The following is a 15,830-nucleotide window of genomic DNA, read 5'->3' on the forward strand; positions in this document are numbered from 1 at the left end:
ACCATGCTAAGCTAGCCTTCCCTTGACATCACATCTTTGTCTAGTCCCTTCCTTTACACTATGCCATTCCTCTCAGTGCCCTTATCCTTCTCTGGAGAGCCTGACCTCAATAAATCACTTGCAAAAGAATCTTTGTGTCAGGTTCTGTTTCCAATCAAACCCAACCAAAGACAGGAGTTCAAACTGAACATTTCTTGCCCATCCAAGAAGGAAAGCAAAGTTAGAACCCTGAAATATTATCCACTGGGAGAAATCTTTGTATAGAGGCAAGTTAAGAGCTCACTTTTCTCAAAGGGTCCAGAAATTCACAGATGTCTAATTAATGTCAGGGTTCATTAGAGCCTCCATGGTCATTAACACTAACTCCTTCAAATATAAGATTTTCTGGGGCGCCTGGGGGGCTCAGTTGGTTAAGCATCCGACTTCAGCTTACATCATGATCTCACACTTTGTGGCTTCGAGTCCCACGTCGGGCTCTGTGCTGACAGCTCACAGCCTGGAGCCTGCTTCGTATTCTGTGTCTCCTCTCTCTGCCTCTTCCCTGCTCATACTCTGTCTCTGTCTCTGTCTCTCTCTCTCTCTCTCAAAAATGAATAAACATTAAAAAAATTCAAATATAAGATTTTATTGAGTAAATAAATGTATTAGCATATATAATGCTTTATTCCTTCCTGGAAATGTATATTCCCTTTACTGTATCACTATATAATAACACATTTCTCAACAGAACTATCCAGGTAGAGAGCATGCTCTATATTTAACAAAAAGGAGTTTTGTCTCACTTCTATAGGTGGTTTGCTACTTTCAGAAGATAATTAAAGAGGTGATGGTGGCTACAAAAATGCTCATAATATAATGTTAAAAGAAAAATGACACAAAGCTACACATGGTAAAATCCTAAACAGTAAAACAAATCTGTCTATCTCCCTAGGCATTGAAAAATTAATGAAAGGAAGCATACCAAGGTGTAAAACATTAGCAGGAGAGTTACGAAAGATTTTAATTTTTTTACACTTTTTTTTTTAATCTCAAATAATTTTTAACACGAAGCATGACTGAAATTTATTTTAATGGTTTAAAAAACCCAAATGGGGCGCCTGGGTGGCTCAGTCGGTTGAGCGTCCGACTTCGGCTCAGGTCATGATCTCACAGCTCGTGAGTTCGAGCCCTGCATCAGGCTCTGGGCTGACAGCTGGGAGCCTGGAGTCTGCTTCGGATTCTGTGTCTCCCTCTCTCTCTGCCCCTAACCCACTCGCATGCGGCCTCTGTCTCTCTCAAAAATAAACATTAAAAAAAAATTTAGTAAAAAAACCCAAATGATAACTCAGCAAAAAATCATAGAGAACAATGACAATTTTTCTTCCCCTAAATGAACTCAGTTCAAATGTCTAAGAAGGGGTCTTCTACTTGTGAAGAAAATGGAGATGTGCCTTCCTCTTTTTCTCCCAATAAGAAATATAAATCTTGCACATTATGTATTAGACAAACATAAGATGAGCCTTACAGGTGACGAAAAGGAGATCACTTAGAGATCTCAGGAAACAAAGAACAAAAAGGTTCTCAGGAAGCAAAGAACATAAAGGTGACTTTCCTGGAGGTTTTTGCCCCCCATATTCTAAACTTGGAGCTGGCGAAGTTGGTAACCTGGAAATGCCAATGGGTACAGGCGAGGAAAAGTCCCACCAGAAGCAGTTCTCCCTAGACAAAGGACAAGAAAAAGAGCAGCCTACCAAGACAGAAAACAGTCAAGAATGCCACTTCCTGACTTCAGCCAAACACCACACAAATAACCTGTAACCCACTCCTAGTCAAGGTAGCAAAGGCTGAGCACGGAGCCTACAATGAACTCCACCTTCACCAGGCTATAAGGAAGTGTCTCACCCTCCTGTGTCCAGGCCCCAGTGACGTGCTATTTTAACTGCAGCTAACACACAAAGGCTCAGAGGTAAGCAGGGAAATGTTTAAGACATTCAAGTGTTCAATACTTTTGTATATATAGAATGTGGTGTTTTGTGTACTCATCAGGTGTAAGAGATGTTTAGATTAACAGGTCAGCATCACGTTTCCAATCTAAGATGTGTGAGTGAACACTTGAAAAACACACAAGATTTTACACTGAAATCTTACTAAGTATACAAACAATATGAGCACATTTAAGATAATTTAAGAATGACTATTTTTAACTTTATTAGATTAAGGGAATTGCTTTAAGTAGTTCGGATGGCCTGTTGTAAAATTGGGAACACTCAAAAATGAAATAGAATATATTAAGTTTGCACAGTTTGCATGTTTAAAAGAATCTAAGTTTAGAAACAGACTGAAGCACGAACCAAGGGCCCATTAAAAGGGGACTGGATAGATTAAATTGGATAGATTTAGAAATAGAACAAGAAGATCGATAACTTTAGTTAGTAGGCTTTAAAATTTATAACTCAGTTATTAACTTTCATACCAATTTAAATCTTTAAAAAATCTTTTCAGTACATAAAATCTGCCCCTAAGATGTAAAAACCCCTCACACCGACATAAACATTACAAGAACACATGGTATGATTATCATCTCTGGGAAATTCTTGTCAGGTTTCTCTAGGGTTTCATTTTCCATCATGGCTAAAAATCCTGTCAAGTTCCAGTGAGTGGTTCTAAGGACATCTGGATTATCCACTCCTTCAGTAGAGGGTCCGTCCTTATCTAATCTGTTTTCTCCCAGCAGCTGCCATCTTGCCAGTGAGGAACAGATGTTAGACAAACATTTGTTTGAATTAAACTTAATTAGCTACATTTTTCAAGCTCTACTTTAAAATGGCGTCTGCTGGGAGAGTGATCCTGAAGAGGTCTGGTGTTCATGGCACACTTTCAAGTACTAGGATTTTAGATACAGGATTAGCATACTCAGAAGAACCTGAAACCCACCAGCCATATTTACGACATGAGCACCAGTGGTGATGACGTCGAGTAGTACTGGGTCCTGTCCAGGACTCTGTGGCAGTTTGGCAAGAAGGGCTGACAACCTAGAACGTGCTTTTTTTGTATACGGAGGAGGCAAAGCTACGCCATGTTCCCTTTATCCAGTTATGTTTCTGAGGTTCTGGCTGGTCCCTATACTACACTTCTTCATAAACAGCAAGTTTTACCCCCAACTAAATGCCTCAACATAGATCCATATACTGTTTTGACACTCATCACTGGGACACTCTGTGGCACAATTTCAAATATTAGAATTTTAGATACCACACTTCAAAGATGCAAGGGACTTCAAACAACATGAAACCATTAATACATCACAACTCATATTATAGCAAAAAAAAATTTAAAATATTGCAAAAGTGGGGGGCATATCCATGAAATCTGGGCTTGTTGAGAATCAGTAATTATTCCAATCCCAGGCCGAAGACTAAAATTAGCATTTATTCTGAGAACTACAATGAAAAGTGACTGAAGAGATTTTTAAATGTTATTTAAATAGGCCATTTTAGAAACCAACACTTACTCAAGGTCTGTACTGACCATATTTTCCTTTCTTTCAAAATTTAATATATATTCTCCCCGATGAGAATGTTATTTAAAAGAACAGTATAACTTACACAAGTTTGCACTCTTACAGATGATTTGCACTGCAAATTAATCCAAGATCCCTAACAAGAGACTGAAAAAATTAATTTATATCCTTTTGAGTTGAATACATTCATCTACTAAGCAAACTCTTCTCCAGTTCCACATTATATAGTACTTTTCTATGGTAACTTCATGTTTATTATACCAGTAACCCACACTTACGATAGTAAATTCATAAATACAATGAAACCGGCATTTCTCAATCTCAGCATTACTGATTTCGGGCTGAATACTCTTTTTGTTGTGGAGGGCTGTATGTATGTGAGGAGGCTTTGCAGCATCCTCAGTGTTATTAGAAGTGACTGGCATTCTTCTAGTGGCAACAGACAAAAATGTCTTCAGATATTGCCAGATGTTCCGGGGAGATCAAAACTGCCCCCGGCTGAGAACCATTAAATTAAATGAAAAGAAAACAAGGCACCTATTTTTCTAGCAAACTTAGTTTATACCTTTACGATCAATTTTCTATTTCTACATATACAAACACAAGGATAATGGACAAATTTTTAAAAATGATCATATATATTGTTTTGTTACTGCCCCTCTGCAGCATATAATATGTATGCTGTTTCACAAATAAGGCTTCTTCATCATTCTGAATGGCTACATAGCATTCCATTGCTTAGATAGAATACAGTTTATTTGTTCAATTCACTACTTTCCGATACTGAAGTTATTCCCAGTCTTTCTCTCTCACAGACAATAATATGATAAAAGTGCTCATTTTGTTGGTTAAGATATTCTTGGGTAACACTTTCTTTTCCTAAGAATTTTAAAGAATTTTGCATTTCATTGTCTACTGATATTAAAAGAGGCTGGAGAGAAACAGAAGTCCAGAATGCTTTCTTTTTTGCCTTCTTGGTTGCATGTGCTCTCAGGAAACCTGAAGGATTCTCGTTTTTATCCTGAAGTTGAGAATTTTCTTTTTTTAAAATTATTTCTATTTTTAAATTTACATCCAAGTTAGTTAGCATATAGTGCAATAATGACTTCAGGAGTAGAATGCAGTGACTCATCCCCTACATATAGCACCCAGTGCTCATCCCAACAAGTGTCTTCCTCAATGCCCCTGGCCCATTTAGTCTATCCCCCCACCACCGACAACCCCTTCAGCGACTCTGTTTGTTTTCTATATTTAAGAGTCTCTTATGTTTCCCCCCTCCCTGTTTTTATATTATTTTTGCTTCTCTTCCCTTATGTTCATCTGTTTTGTATCTTAAAATTACACATGAGTGAAGTCATAGGATATTTGTCTTTCTCTGACTAATTTTGCTTAGCATAATACCCTCTAGTTCCACCCACATAGTTGCAAATAGCAAAACTTCATTCTTTTTGACTGCCCAGTAATACTCCATTGTGTGTATGTATGTATATGTGTGTGTATATATATATATATATCTCACATCTTTATCCATTCATCTGTTGATGGACACTTGGGCTTTTTCCATACTTTGGCTGTTGATGGTGTCGCTATAAACTTTGGGGTGCATGGGCCTCTTTGAAACAGCACACCTGTATTCTTTGGATAGATACCTAGTAGTGCAATTGCTGGTTCATAGGGTAGTTCTATTTTTAATTTTTTGAGGAATCTCCATACTGTTTTCCAGAGTGGCTGCACCAGTTTGCATTCCCACCATTAGTACAAAAGGGTTCCTGTTTCTCTGCATCCTCACCAACATATGCTGTTGCCTGAGGTGTTAATCATTCCAACCGGTGTGAGGTGGTATTTCATTGTGGTTTGTACTTCCCTGATGATGAGTGACGTTGAGCATTTTTTCATGTATCTATTAGCCATCTGTCTTTTGAAAAGTGTCTCTTCATATCTTTTGCCCATTTCTTCACTGGCTTATTTGTTTTTTAGGTGTTGAGTTTGATAAGTTCTTACAGATTTTGAATACTAACCCTTTCTGTGATATGTCATTTGCAAATATCTTCTCCCATTCTGCTGATTGCCTTTTAGTTTTGCTGATTGTTTCCTTTGCTGTGCAGAAGTTTTTATCCTGATGAGGTCCCAACAGTTCATTTTTGCTTTTGTTTCCCTTGCCTCTGGAGACGTGTTGAGTAAGAAGTTGCTGTGGCCAAGGTCACAGAGGTTTTTGCCTGCTTTCTCCTCTAGGATTTTGATGGCTTCCTGTCTTACATTTAGGTCTTTTATCCATTTTGAGTCTATTTTTGTGTATGGTGTAAGAAAGTGGTCTAGGTTCATTCTTCTGCATGTTGCTGTCCAGTTTTCCCAGCACCACTTGCTGAAGACACTGTCTTTATTCCATTGGATGTTCTTTCCTGCTTTGTCAGAGATTAGTTGGCCATACGTTTGTGGGGTCCATTTCTACATTCTCTATTCTGTTCCATTGATCTAAGTGTCTGTTTTTGTGCCAGTACCATACTGTCTTGATGATTACAGCTTTGTAATATAACTTGAAGTCCAGGATTGTGATGCCTCCAGCTTTGGCTTTCTTCTTCAGGATTGCTTTGGCTATTCGGGGTCTCTTCTGGTTCCACACAAATTTTAGGATTGTTTGTTCTAGCTCTGTGAACAATGTTGGTGTTATTTTGATAGGGATTGTATTAAATATGTAGATTGCTTTGGGTAGTATCAACATTTTAACAATATTTGTTCTTCCAATCCATGAGTATGGAATATTTTTTCATTTTTTTGTGCGTTCTTCAATCTCTTTCATAAGCTTTCTATGGTTTTCAGTGTATAGATTTTTCACCTCTTTGGCTAGGTTTATTCCTAGGTATTTTATGGGTTTTGGTGCAATTGTAAATGGGATAGATTCCTTGATTTCTCTTTCTGTTGCTTCATTATTGGTGTATAAAAATGCAACTGATTTCTGTGCATTGATTTTTATATCCTAAGACTTTGCTGAATTCCTGGATCAGTTCTAGAAGTTTTTTGGTGGAAATCTTTTGGGTTTTCTACAAAGAGTATCATGTTGTCTGAGAAGAATGAAAGTTTGACTACCCCCTTGCCAATCTGGATGCCTTTTATTCCTTTGTGTTGCCTGATTTCTGAGACTAGGACTTCCAACACTATGTTGAAAACCAGCAGCGAGAGTGGACATCCCTGTTGTGTTCCTGACCTTAGGGGGAAAGCTCTCAGTTTTTCCCCATTGAGGGTGATATTAGCGGTGGGTCTCTTGTATATGGTTTTTATGATCGTGAGGTATGATCCTTCTATCCCTACCTTATTGAGGGTTTTTAATCAAGAAAGTGTGCTGTATTTTGTCGAATGCTTTCTCTGCATCTATTGGGAGGATCATGTGGTTTTTGTCCTTTCTTTTATTAAAATGATGTATCACATTGATTGATTCGCAGATATTGAACCAGCTGTGCATCCCAGGTATAAATCCCACTTGATCATGGTGAATAATTCTTTTCATGTGTTGTTGAATCTGGTTGGCTTGTTATCTTGTTAATAATTTTTGCATCCATGTTCATAAGGGAATTTGGTCTGTAGTTCGTCTTTTTAGTGGGGTCTTTGGTTTTGGAATCAAGGTAATGCTGGCTTCATAGAACGAATTTGGAACTTTTCCTTCCATTTCTCTTTTTTGGAAAAGCTTCAAAAGAATAGGCAGGCGTTAACTCCTCTTAAAGATGTGGTAAAATTCCCCTGGAAAACCATGGTTTTGGGGAGGTTTTTATTTCCTAATTCAATTCCTTTACTGGTTATGGTCTGTTCAAATTATCTATCTTCCTGTTTCAGTTTTGGTAGTTTTTATGTTTCTAGGAATCTGTCCATTTCTTCCAGATTTCCCAATTCATTGGCATATAATTGCTTATAATATTCTTTTATTATTGTTCGTATTGTTGTTTGTGTTTCTGCAGGGTTGGTTGTGATCTCTCCTCTTTCATTCTTGATTTTATTTACTTGAGTCCTTTGTGTCCCACTTCTACACTGTCTACCACCAAGCCATCAGCCTGCCAACCGGCACCTCCCTCCCAAATTTTATCTCAGATGGGGTTGTGTTGCCAATCCCCTCACTTGAGGGCTCTGCAGCTTGAACTCACTCCGACCCTCTGGGGGAAGGTCTCGCCAAGCAATGGCCAGGTGCCAGCCTGCCCCTGGTAATGTTACACGACCAGGTCTCTGGAGAGGCCCAGAGACTGCAGTCAGGTGCCAGCCCACCCGAGAAAAATTTCGTGCTATCGTGTAGCAGCAGTGGTTCAGGGATTATATTAAATCACAACATCCATCTGGCAGCAGGCTTTTCCATAAACCTACCTTCTTTGTTCTAACACCAGCAAACGTGGCTGTAATCTGGGGTCCGATGAGACCTTTGCCTTTGGGGAGGCTGCATGGCCTCTACCAAATGTCCTCCCAGCAGGGGAAACTCCTCTCCCCATGTGGCCCAAGGACCCCTTGGACCTCTCTGTCTGCTCCTAGGGATTCGTTCTTTCCACCACAGCACTGACAGCTATCGAAGTGTGGAGTTTCTTACTCTGTACCCCTGCTTATAGAGTCCTAATGGCAACAAAACCTTCTCCTTTCTCCCCTTCTAGTTCAGTTTCTGCGGGTGTTTCCACTCTTTCTCTCCAGATGCTTTTGGTGGGAAGTGCTTTTCTCGTACTCTCCCCCATCTCCATCCTCTCTCTCCGCAAACAAAAAGCTCCCCACTCTCCACAGCTTCTCTCTCCCCCAGTTCACATCTCCAAGCCTTGTACCTGCTGAGTTCTGTGGCTGAAGTTTCGCAGATTGTTGTTAGTCCTCAGATCAAATTTTCTAGGTGTGCAGAATGGTTTGGTGCTGATCTAGCTGCATTTCAGGAACGAAAGAAGCAGAGAATTTCTAGGCTGTGCCACCATATGAAGGTCTTCCAGGGAATTTTTTTTCCTACTTTTTGAATAGTTGCTTTTCCAAAAAAGATCATTTGTATGCTATGTGTGGTGCTCCTCTCTCTCTCCTTTACTACATGGTAAAGACACCATGCTCTTTCATTTTTTCTTGTTCATGATTGACACCAATCGTTCCATGTTTCTATGCTTTGTTCTGAAGTTGTACGTGCAAATTCTCTTTGGTTCTTTGCCCACCTAATCAGAGAGCAGTTTTCCACCACTCTGAGGGCTGGGAAGTGACATTCCAACTCGTTTGCTGAGTCTGTGTGCCAGCAGTGGGAATGCTGGTGGGGAGGTGCACAGAAACTCAATCTATCTGCCGTCTCAGAAGAACTAAACCACGCTCTCTCCTCTGTGGCTGTGTTACACATCCCAGAACAGGGCTACCTGGAGCTAATTGGGACTGTATGCTGTCCCCATTCACAATGGTGGTGAGGAGAGAAACCCTCTGGCCTGAGATCATTTCTGCTTTTGGAATGGAGCTTCCCACTTTTGCTTCAGACAGCTCAGCCCAGGTGTTGTCTCTGTGTCACTGGGAGCCATTCAGCAGCCATTTCCAAATCCTGAAGACATGCAACTATGAACTTTTTCAGTCTGTTAATCTGCACCAAAAAACTGCCCTCTAGCAAGTTTTTCCTGATTACACAGCAGTTGCCAAACTAAAGAGAAATATCCATTTCATTATATTTTTGCCAATCTTGCTTACTAAAATGCTTATTGTTAACACAATTGGGTTTTTGTAAAAATTAAAAATAAAACTATGGAAAAATACAGTTTAATGCATTTCAATGCATTCAAACATTTAAAAAATATTTTTAAAACCCACATGCAATATTCTGAGAGCTTACAAATATCAATGTGTTTACACAAAGCATGTAACATTCTAATCACACACATATATATATATATACACATACACACACACACACACACACACACACACACACACACATATAATTTGAGAGAGAGAGAACAGGGGAGAGGGGCAGAAGGATAAAGAGAGAGAGGATCATAAACAGGCTCCATGATCAGCACAGAGCTCAATGCAGGGCTTGATCCCATGACCCTCGGATCATGACCTGAGCCAAAATCAAGAGTTGGACGCATAGTCATCTGAGCTACCCAGATGCCCGTAAACTGTGTAATATTCTAAACAACAGAAAGTTAAAAGAGTTCTTATTTAATACATGTGTAAAAAGTCCCACAAAGGGCATCTTTGAAAGGCAAACTTTAAAACCAAATATGTAAAACTAGGGGTCATTTAAAAAAGAAAAATAAACCTCAGCATTCCATGACATAGTGTTTAAGGTGGGTAACAATGACTTTATTGTTTATACACAGAGGTTCAGATATTTTTCAAAAAGTAATCTATTTCTCATTGAAATCTAGAAAGCAAGGTGACTACTGTTCTTTCCATGAACACATACAAAAATGAGCACCAACTGGTAGGGTCACCTGACTATATTCATGAGATAATATAAACCAAGAGCTGGAAATAAAACCCAACCAATAATTTTATAACACGTGAAATTCTAATTCAAGGTCTTCCACCTATCCATTTATCTAAAATGTTTTGAGACAGGTCATATGCTATAAAACTCACCCTTTAAAAGTATACAGTTCGGTGGGTTTTAGTATATTCAAAGAGGTTTGCACTATCTCCACCATCTAAATTCACCCTAAAAGCGAACCTGGTACCACTTACCAGGCACTCCTCATTCTCCTCTCCCCTCCAGTACTGGAAACTACCAATCTACATGCTGTGTCTATAGATTTATCTATTCCAGAGATTTCCTATAAATAAAATCATACAATATGTGGCCTTTGTGACAGGATTCTTTCATTTAGTAATGTTTTCAGGTTCATCCATACCATACCATTTCTGTGCTTCATCCCTTTTAATGGATGAATAATATTCCCTCACATAAATACACCCCATTTTATTTATCCGTTCATCAGTTGGTAGATATCTGGATTGCTTCTACTCTCTGAAAAAGTTTTCTGCAAATTTTTAAAAACTTTAATGAAGTGCAGTTTAGTCTTTGTTTGTAGTGTATGCTTTTAAAAATACAAGGTCTTTTAAAAATGGGCAAATAATTATAAGGATTTAGAGCACACAAATATTCAATATTAAAGGAGAATTCGAAACAAACTCCAAATAAAAATCTCCAAATCAGTGTGTCTGGGTGGCTCAGTTGGTTGAGGATCTGACTCTTGACTTTGGCTCAGGTCATGATCTCATGGTCAGGAGTTCAAGCCCCGAGTCAGGCTTTGTGCTGACAGCACAAGTCTGCCTGGGATTCTCTCTCTCTCTCTCTCTCTCTCTGCCCCTCTCCGAGCATGAGCATGGCGTGCTCTCTCTCAAAATAAATAAATAAACTTAAAAAAAAATCTTCAAATCTTCCAGTTTGTCTCACCAGGCTTTGTCTGACCTCAGAGCAGATATCTCTGTGACTGCTACATTAATGACTTTCATTTCTTTCTCTGCTAGCTAGAAAATAAAGTTAGATAAACAAGCTCCCAGTTAAAAATCATGTCTCTATATACTGCCTCTTTACACACAAAGGAAGAACAAGGGGAAAAAAAGCATATTTTCCCATAGTTGGCATATGAAATCTAATCAACTTTGGATTTGTTAAGTTCGGCATAAGGTGCCTAAGAATCTCAACTGGCCTCTTTCAAATGTCAAAATCTGAGACAACATTTTTGGACCGAACATACTCCAGAAGAAAGGTGATGTTGCTAGCTACACTTTCTCCTACTGCTGTGATAATGCTGTCTCCAGCCTTCACCTCCCCGCCTTTTGTCTTACAGGGTGATCATGGTTTTGTATATTGGGAAAGGCAATGGATTTATGAGAAGGCACTTGGAATTAGGACTCTGGAAAAGGGCCCTTGCCTTATGCACTGTGCAAATCCAGGAAGGTGCCATTCCCATTGTAGTCCATGCTATTTGTCCAATTGCATAAGATTATCTTTGGGCTTTTAACTTGTGTTTCCCAAGGTATGGGGTACACTTAAAAGGAAACAGATTCAAGAACCCAGGTTCCTAAATGTCTTAGCCTCAAACATTCTTTCAAATTTTCTATGACTACAAGCAGCACAACTATACGGAGTTGGGGTTTAAAATCAAGAGCAGTGACTTTGGATGCAAAAGATCAGAATTTCAATCCTGACCAGCCAAATGCCAGTTGTGTGTTCTTGGTCATGTTCTTACCTTCCCTGAGATACAAGGTTCTCATCCATAAAATAAGAATGAAAGACTCACAGAATTGCTAAGGGGATTAATGAAGGCAACACAGGTAAAGTTCCTAGCAGACAGTAAGCAGTAAATCAATGTGAAGTCTTCTGACGTCAAAGTGATGCATCCCAAAACCCATCAGATTTAGACTACAGACCTATGCTGTTCAATATGGTAGCCACCAGCAACAAGTGGCCATGAATTAACTGAAATTAAGCAGACTTTAAAATTCAGTTCACAGTGATCAAAAGTCACCTGTGGCTAGCAGCTACATATCGGATAGAGTCAATACTTATCACTGCCCTCAGTGAAGAAAGTTCTTTTGGGCAGGGATGCCACAGAAGTGATAGGATTATCAGAAGTCCAGAAGTCTAAATTTTTGCCACTAACTATGTAACATGACCAGAACAACTTTTATCTCATTATGTTACTAACTCCTCAATGGTAAAAAGGAATAATGCCTCTGCAGCAACGTTGTGGGCGGCAGGTGCACTGAAATGACTTTTTTCTTACTTTCTTATCATCTTTCCAGGACCCCAAGATTAAATTATGTGCAACAATGTCTAACAAGGACCACTTTGAAGATGACTCAATAGCTACAGCTCTTTGTGAGCTCAATATTCATAGCCATGATTTGATATTCCAACACACCCCTATGTAGTCAAGAACAGCATATGTTCAATAGCACACCAAGCTACCTGCAGGCAATTTTTGTGGCGATGAAAAGACACAAATTAGCATAACTGAGTAAGTTTTCAATGGCAAACGGCCTTTCGTAGACTACTAACTTCTCCCCAGATTTAAAATGGAAAGATCAGAGATCCTATTTCCTACTTACTCATTGGTTTCACTTTAATGTCTAAGTCTGCCTTTCCCCAGTTTGGAAACCATAATCTGTTGCTGTCAGTTTTGGAGAAATATTATATTTTTTAATTTATCTAGCTAAATAGACTTTATCTGTTTATTTTTTCCATAAAAGAGCAAATAATAAATATTTTATGGTCGTAAAATCTGTCACAACTAGCTAACCTCTGTTGCTGCAGCATGACATGAACCACTGACGACAGAAGCATAAAAAGGCAGAGCTGTGTGCCAATAAAACTCTAGTCACTCAAATAGCTGCTTAGATCTTAATTTGCCAACTCCAGATCTAGAAGGATATTTAAGAACATCTACTTGAAGAACATATCCATAGAAGACTATCTTCTCACATACCCTTCCTTGTTCTTCCCAACGTTTTTTTTTTAACCACTATTATCTGTTTTCCATTTATTTTAATTTTTCGAACATAGGTTGCATCCTGCAAATGATCACGGGCTTTTCTTTTTTTTTTTTTTTTTAATTTTTTTTTAACGTTTATTTATTTTTGAGACAGAGAGAGACAGAGCATGAACGGGGGAGGGGCAGAGAGAGAGGGAGGCACAGAATCAGAAGCAGGCTTCCAGGCTCTGAGCCATCAGCCCAGAGCCCGACGCGGGGCTCGAACTCGCAGACCGTGAAATCGTGACCTGAGCTGAAGTCGGACGCTTAACCGACTGAGCCACCCAGGCACCCCTGATCACGGGCTTTTAAATGTTTAATTTAGAAATGTCAAAACATAAATTTTTCTTCCCACTTTTATTAAGATCTTGAATAAAAAAATATATAATTCTTTAGGATGACTTCTTTCCCTTTCAGACCACAAACTGAGGGGGATTAGTTCATAAAAGAACTAATTAAAAATGACTCACAGATCCAACCAGGCCATTTAAAGTTTCCTGGCAATGTTACTAATTTACAAATTGAATTACAACTTAAATACAAAAGCAAAATTGAGCTAATTGCCACAACGTCATTATTTCTTAGACAGACGTTACTGTTCAAGACAAATCAATTAAGGTCAAATATTTAGATGACTCAAGTAACATCTATAAACAAAAACTTAGTAACTTGTATGCACAGATGAAAATGTCATTCAAAGAAATGGTAAGAAATTACTAGAACAGAATCATGAAATTCTAGAGTTGGAAGCATCCTTACGGAATAATTCGTTCAGCCTCATTGCTTTATGGTTGATGAGCATGGTTGTCTTCTGTTATTTTTCCTTCCCTGAATACACTCTTCTTATTGGAGCTCTAGTTTTCCTTATGGAGCTACTCCTCCCTCCCAGCTCTGGCAGTTTGGGTCAGGCTGGCATCATCCTTAGGCCAACAAGGTAGGTATTTAATCCAGATTCGTCAGAGGATTCATCATACAGGATTCATCAGAGTCCTGTAAACTCCTGGCCAGAAGACTGGCCCATGGATTGTTTCGTGGCCAAAACAGTTGGTCATCTCAATTCTGGAATGTCTCTTACAATTACCAAGAGAGAGTAGCTCCCCTCCTTCCTTCCTCTTCCCTCCCTCAAGCTTTCTCTCTCCGTCTCCTCTCTCTCTCTGTCTCCCCCTACTTCCTTTCATTCTCTCTTTCTCATCTCCTCTTTCTCTCTTTCTCTTTCAGGGATGCTAAACCTGAGAACATGTTCTAGGCATGAACAGCAGCCATTCTGCCAGTTTGTGGAAATGGCCTGCCTGGAACGAAAGCAACATGGACACAAGCTGGTCTGAGATGCAGAGTCCAAGTTCTGAGGGTTTGAATCTCTGGATCCAGGCTTAAGTGAAACTGGAACCCCTGTCTTTTATAATCAAAAGAACAAAACAGTTCTCCCCCGTTTTTCTTAAGTCTGAGTTGGGTTTTTGTCATTACAAGAGACTGGACAAATATCACTGGTTAATCAACTCAAAGAAAGTGAATGTTGCTAAGTGGGAGGGGTCAGGACTTTAATCACTTCTAAATCTGATGTTTGTTCCAGGAGAAGGATGAATAGAGTAACAAAATCTTTAAAATCTCATGTGCAAAGCATTTCAGGTAAAAAGTGTATACTACTCTGTAAACTTCTTGCGTAGTGAGTACTATGATTGGACTGTCACCTCCTTTAATGGATATTCTTGCTTAGAATAGCTTAAAACATACTGCTCTGGGAGGGGGGGGTGTGTGTGGGTGGCTCAATCAGTTGAGCATCTGACTCTTGATTGCAGCTCAGGTCATGATCTCAGGGTCGTGAGATAGAGCCCTGCATTGGGCTTCGTGCTGACTGTGGAGCCTGATTAAGATTCTCTTTTCCTCTACCCCTCTCCCCTGCTCACACACTCTCTCTCCCTAAAAAAAAAAAATTACTGATCTGATTTAAAGGAAATTACTGTTCATACTTATATATAGATCAGGAAACAGACTTCAAAGGGATGCTGGAAGGTCAGAAATATAGGGAATGCTGGTGTAGATAACATATGGAAGATTTTAGATACACTACCAACACCAACTGTCCCTAATTCTACCCTGTGTCATCAGTCACAATAGCTGGGTCAACACACACATACCCGTGATTCATTCCAGAAATATTTATGGAAACTATGCTGAGGTCTGCCCCAAGATATTATGTGAATGACATAAACTCAAACTTCGAACTTCCAAGAGGGAAAAAAGAACTTAATTCTGACAAAAAAAAAAAAAAAAGGAAAAAAACACTTATTTGAAAATAAAGGACTATTTGCTTACTATTAACCCTGTTAGAAACTGACCACATGAATGACTTCATTCCTTTATCTCCTCCTCCAAATTGGCTTCATATGAAACAACAGTAAATATAGCTATGTGAACATAAGCTTTTATAAAGGGCAAAAAATTTAAATATGCTGATTTTTGTCTAGTTGACAATGTATATGTTATTTCTTTTACCTGCTAACTAGTTATTAAGCGATCAAAAGCCAAACCACATTTAAAAAGACATTGGTAATATTTTTCATTCATTGCATAACAATTTAAAAAGACTGTAAGACTGATCCATTCAATGTTTTTTTTTCTCCGTGGCAAATATGGAACTAAAAAAAAAATGACATTTTAACTGCTGTCCATATGTGTTATGAGAACAATGTAAACTGACCAAACAAACAAAAGCCTGGTCTGCTAAACATTCATACATGAAGAGAAAGACCTTCAATGCTGGCAATTGAACCTCATTAAATAGGATGAGTTTACACCTATATTTCCTTCAGTGCTATGCAGACTGAAGTCACATTTTAACCTGTTAGACACTGTAACACTTACCTGGGCTTATAATT

At 38.9% G+C, this 15,830-nt stretch overlaps 1 protein-coding gene across 3 annotated transcripts in view; it reads right to left on the reverse strand.

Moving 5' to 3' along the window:
- Positions 1–15,830, reverse strand: part of SUCLG2 (succinate-CoA ligase GDP-forming subunit beta) — a 330,084-nt gene that overhangs the window by 41,176 nt on the left and 273,078 nt on the right. The window lies entirely within an intron of this gene.

This window comes from Panthera leo, chromosome A2 (assembly GCF_018350215.1).
Source record: "Panthera leo isolate Ple1 chromosome A2, P.leo_Ple1_pat1.1, whole genome shotgun sequence".
NCBI lineage: Eukaryota > Metazoa > Chordata > Mammalia > Carnivora > Felidae > Panthera > Panthera leo.